This window comes from Pinus tabuliformis, chromosome Q (assembly GCF_031772625.1).
Source record: "Pinus tabuliformis cultivar Carrire ecotype Pingquan chromosome Q, CPIR1, whole genome shotgun sequence".
In the NCBI taxonomy this organism is placed as follows: domain Eukaryota; kingdom Viridiplantae; phylum Streptophyta; class Pinopsida; order Pinales; family Pinaceae; genus Pinus; species Pinus tabuliformis.
The window spans coordinates 1,214,405,761-1,214,411,757 of NC_142296.1; the positions used below are offsets into that span (position 1 = coordinate 1,214,405,761).

The window sequence follows — 5,997 nt, forward strand, 5'->3', positions numbered from 1 at the left end:
TTTTAAAGTATACAAAGAATAATTGTTTGTGTTAGATTCTCTGAATTGTGCCTTTCTTTTGTTTGTTGACATTTTTATTTGTACACTAGGTTCAAGGAAAGGTTGCAATTTTCTAATACTGGATTATGTTCCTATCAGGTTACCTACAACCTTTTTATAATATAATATTTTCCTTAGTTACCATATTTCGTTATGATTGAACACCGTGAGCGTGATATTAAAGTGGAACATGTTGCTTGAGTAGTTTACTTTTAAATAGAGTGGATACATCCATCCATTATTTAGACATGCCATGGATTCAAGCAGTTTTACCCTAAACTGTATATGGGAAAAATGTATTCATCTTCAATTCTCTGTGATCAAAGCAAGGAGGCACACAGAAACTCCTGAGCAATGGCTTTAATCTTCAAATAGATATCGGTACTTTCGCTCTTCTCTGTTGAAGTCAGTACTCTAATGTAATTGAAAACTTGCTCTCATTTGATAATTATCTTGACTATGTACTGGTACCTGACAAGGCGCAGGAGGTCTGTATATTGCACTCGCGCCATTTGGTTCAGTCCTCTGACTAAAACTGCAATATTAAATCCATAATCTTTTGTACGGCAGTTACCTGCCTTGTAGAGTGATAGATATATGCTTCAAGATGCATTGAATCACATTAAAACTGCAATATTAAATCCATAGTCTTTTGTATGGCAGTTACCTGCCATGTAGAGTGATAGATATACATTTCAAGATGCATTGAATCACATTATATAATGTATTCCAGACAGACAAGAATATTCTTAATTTTCTAACCAATATGAAGGAGGAGTTGCAGCTGCTATAAAATCGTCAAAACATCCATTATAGTATTTATAGTACCGATGTTAAACTTACCCATGATCACTTGGAAGCAGCTCTGCAATTTTATATACACATACTGGTGGAAGCCTCAAACTATCAGGAAGATTATGGAAAGGCAAGGCATTAGAGGCCCTACTCCTAGTTTTATCACTGGAAATCTCGCTGACATGACTATATTAAGAGATCTGCCAAGGCTGCTTATGAAGACATGGACATTGGACCCTAACTGTCCCCCGAGTATAATGCTCACTCCGGTGGGCATCCATTCGTTCACTGAGATCAAGAAACATCGCTATCTCTTCACAACTCGAGTGGGGAGATCTTCAAGTGTTTCCATGGCTAACACTGAACCCAAGAAAAAACAAAAAGCCAAGACATCTTAAGTGAGATCTAATAAGTACCATATAGGTTTTACAATTTTTAATCAAAATATTCACTCAGATCTAATAAGCACCCATGTAAATTTTACAATTTTAAATCAAAACACCAATTTGGATTTTACCATCAGGAGTTAGCCGCAATGCTATCAATCATTGCAGACTGTGAGTACTTGGCGGTGTATTCGCTGCTGCCAGCAACAGCCAATATATCAAATTTTAGAAATCCATTTTAGCTATGGAAAGCTGAGTTCAGTTTATTTTTACAATTAAAAAAGATAAACATGTAAAATGTGTAAAACAAACCCATCGACGACATGGGTAAAAGATAAACGAATTTTACTTAAATTGAAACCAAGCTCATTTTATCATGTTAAACTAATCAATATTAACGGCAATTAATCTAAACTGATATTCCATAAAATCTCTCCTCTAGTCACCTTCACGCTATCTCCTTCATTCGGCAATAAAGAAACTGAGGGAAAATTTGAGTTTCCAGAAGCAGAACTAAGATTAAAACAATCTGTCCACAGTGTCGCGACTGATAGGATCCATGTCTTTAGCAGCATTATTTAGTTTAATCATGTCAGCAAGATTTCGAGCGATAAAACGAGGAGGCGGACCTCTAATACCTTGCCTTCACATAATCTTACTCACAGCTGGAGGCTTCTAGCAGTATGTGTAAATAAAATGCAGAGCTGCCTCCAAATGATCATCGTTAAACGTAAGATTGGGAGCATAAATAATATCAGGAGTGCCTTCACATTTTTTTCACACAGCAGCACCTCCTCTTTCTTTCAATGGAGATATATGAAGTGTGCATCTGTCTGGGAAGAGGAAGTGCAATTTATAGGTACAGAAATGTGATGGTTAGCCCACCAATGGGCCACCCACTCATGGCGGCGTAGAATCAGTACCTCATAAAGAAACCTGGAATATAATCTTGTTTTGACTATTTGAGATATTATACAGCTTTCCTTTTTCGTAGATAGCGACAACGTTGGTCATCAACCTTCTCCATTCATAGAAATTTCAGAATCATAGTACATATTACTGTAATCGGTTACTGTGGTTACTATTCATTTTCAACGTAATTATATCAAGCTCATCGTGTCATATGTTATTATTCATTTTGGGCTTCAAATAATTATACCAAACCTTATCATATCACATGTTATTATGTTACCAAACCTTATCATATCACATGTTATTATGTTATTGGTGGAGAGGATTTTAATTATTCCTTCCAACCACTTCCTATAAACGTTGATAATGATTTTTTAGAATTTTTTATTATTTAAAATATACAAAATTATTTAAATCAAAAACTTGATAATATTTAAAAAACAATTTAAATGAAATAAGTCAAAATAAAATAATTTAATTTCAGAATCATAGGACATATTACTGTAATCGGTTACTGTGGTTACTATTCATTTTCAACGTAATTATATCAAGCTCATCGTGTCATATGTTATTATTCATTTTCAACTATATATGGCTTCAAATAATTATACCAAACCTTATCATATCCCATGTTATTATGTTATTGGTGGAGAGGATTTTAATTATTCTTTCCAACCACTTCCTATACACCTTAACAATAATTTTTTAAGTTTTTTATTATTTAAATTATACAAAATTATTTAAATAAAAAACTTCATAATATTTAAAAAAAAATTAAATAAAATAAGTCAAAATAAAATAAATTTTTTTTTTGTAAGCTCAGGTATTACTCATTCTATTACTGAAATTTTTCAAAAAGATACATCGTCCAAACCATAGAAGCCCGCCCTCAAGGGGAAACCGGGTCAAAAACCATCTGTAATTTTTCAGTCCAGCCCAGAAGTAAAAGGCTCTCAGTCTAACCAAGGTAGCTAACACAGCATAGCAGTTTTGAAACTTACAGCAAACCCTATTCATGACTATATTTCTGTTCCTACTATTCATCTATAAAGACACGAAACAAAATCAGAACAAAACAGAGAAACAGTATTCAACATATCTCCCGTCATGCATTTTCCTTTTCCACTGGCCGGCTGGCTCCTTGTGCAGGATTCGGCTGGCTGTCTCCTTGAACAGGATCCTGACGTTCACTCTTCAGAAGGTGAAGAATCTCATCCATTTTATCCTCCTGTCTTGACAGGGCTGTATGAATATAGCCTAACTCCTTGCTCATATCCGGTTTCTTCTGAAGTAAATCAGCCATTTCTTTGGCAACCTGTTCCAAGGCCTTCGCCATCAAGCCTTTCATTACCCAATACATGTGAAGGGACTGCTTGAACAGAGTGTGGCCCGGGTCGTGGAGGATTGTTGCCCATTCTTCCATCTCGTCTGACGATTGCTCCTGAATGGCCTCCTCTTCAAGATATTGCATTATCCTACGAATATCAGGGTCAGCATTGTTTTGAAAGGCCTTTTCCGCCTCTCGAATTTGGTGCATCACTGTTCTTTTAGGCTTCGCAGATTGCTGCTGTCGCTTTCCAGAATTTTCCCCTTCCTCGTGCTCTGTCGTGCTCTGGTTCCTATCCCCCTTCTGCGTTTTGCTTTGACCACTGCTCAGTGGACGACCCCTCTTGCGAAGCCCCGAACGTCTATCATCAGAGGCATTCAGCATAGGCGAATTTGTCTCCGGCTGGGGCGTGCTACCTTTCGAGCTCCTCTTTTGCATTTCCTTAAATCTTTTCCCAGAGACTCCAACGTCTTCCTCTTCTGAATCATCATCTATGTCAAAATAAAATAATTTAATAACATTTACATATATAATTAATTTTAGGTTAAGTTTAAATATGAAATTTTAATAAATCAATTTAATTTAAATTTGCATTTTATATAAATAATTTAGTTTTGAAAAGATTTTAATATGAGTTGTTTTTAGTGTGATTTTTTGGACTTTATGTTGTAGGAATCTTGATTTGTGTTATTTAAACTAGGTTTTTTGACTGTATATATATAGATTTAACATTTTGAAAATATTTTAGGGTACTTTGTTTGTGCAAGGTTATCCATCAAACTTGTGATTTCAATAAATTCCTGCAAGATTTTAAAGAAATTAAACCAAAAAACCCACCAAAAAGACTTTAAAAAATTCTCATTAAAAACAACTTGATTTTAATATACTATAATATTAATATTAAATATATTTTATTGCAATTTAAAATTTTAAACATTTTCAATAATTGTATTTATTTTTTAATGTCATCTCATTTTAAAATATTGTAGTGAAATTGAGATCAATTAGTCAAGTTTTGGTCTAAAACACTTATAAAAAGTTATTGGTCAATTCTCCTTCATACACTCAAATTATTATTCTGGTTAATTAATTAATTATTAATTTTATTATATATATAATAATAATAATGTTAATTTTAGTGTACGCTAATTATTATGATCATATTAATATTAAATTTTATTTTAAATTATTAATATTACTAGGATAATGTTACCAACTGTCATACCATGCCAATATTCTAATCGCCACTCACTGCCCAAGTACAGAGAATCATTGTACGCGAGAAATGAAGTTTGGTAAGGTTTAATTCACACCGTCAAATGGAAAGATCAAATATCACGGTCGTATTAGATTGAAGACATTGTGAAAGGCAAGAATATTGTCGTCTGTCGTCTTGTTAGTGCATTTAGTTTTGGACTTACCAGACGAGCAGGGTAGGCTGTCATATAAATAGTATTCTTCATATTAGAGGTTAAGGGTTTCATGGGGAAATTTTTGTTTTTTAAAACAGTGATATTAATGGTTTCCATACATTAAATAGTAAAAACCTAACCTAATGGGACATAAACATCATCCTAACATCAAAATTTATTTACAAATTTTTAAAATATTAACCATAAAAATGTTTTTATATAATTATTCAAAATAATATATATATATATATATATATATATATACGAACTTATTGAATCGTATTTATTTATAACCATGTGTATTGGTTCTTTTGTTTATAAAATATAAATAATAATGTGTGAATATTGTCGCATCATATTTTTAAAAAGTAATATATTATATGTTTTTAAAGTTTTTTAATACATTTATTGATTTTCAATTTCACAATAATTAATATAGGTATACTTTTATTAAATGATCGTAATTTTCATTAATTACAGTTATGATAGTAATTTTCATTAATTATAGCAGGTAACTATTATAGGGATTGCTATGGCTATTCTCCAAACTATAGTCACCTTTACAAAAAAAAATATCTAGCATACACGTTGATTACCATTCTCATATTTTAAATGATAGTAACCTTTCTAGAGGTTTCAACTGTTGGGTTACTTTTTCTATGTAATGTCTCCAAAATACACTCTCAAGACATATTTAATCGACCAATAAATCAAAGAAGATGGTAATAACCTTTTATGCATATAATCTAGCTAATAAACCATTCAATATATGAATTCAAACCCTTATATATACATACTTATTGGTAAACCACTTAGTATATAAGTAATTTTCATTAATTACAGTATGATAGTAATTTTCATTAATTATAGCAGGTAGCTATTATAGGGATTCGCTATGGCTATTCTCCAAACTATAGTCACCTTTACAAAAAAAAATATCTAGCATACACGTTGATTACCATTCTCATATTTTAAATGATAGTAACCTTTCTAGAGGTTTCAAGTGTTGGGTTACTTTTTCTATGTAATGTCTCCAAAATACACTCTCAAGACATATTTAATCGACCAATAAATCAAAGAAAATGGTAATACCTTTTATGCATATAATCTAGCTAATAAACCATTA

The 5,997-nt window shown here is 32.1% G+C and overlaps 1 long non-coding RNA gene across 2 annotated transcripts; it reads right to left on the bottom strand.

Annotated features, from left to right (window-relative positions):
- Window positions 1-728: 728 nt before the first annotated feature.
- Window positions 729-2,031, bottom strand: LOC149224146 (uncharacterized). Of its 2 annotated transcripts, none has more exons than XR_016249034.1 (3): window positions 1,667-2,031; window positions 1,352-1,414; window positions 729-1,194 (listed from the first exon to the last, which is right to left on the bottom strand). It is a non-coding gene; the product is annotated as an uncharacterized LOC149224146 (long non-coding RNA). The 2 variants fall into 2 exon arrangements; XR_016249033.1 differs by having other exon boundaries at window positions 1,352-1,417.
- Window positions 2,032-5,997: the final 3,966 nt, after the last annotated feature.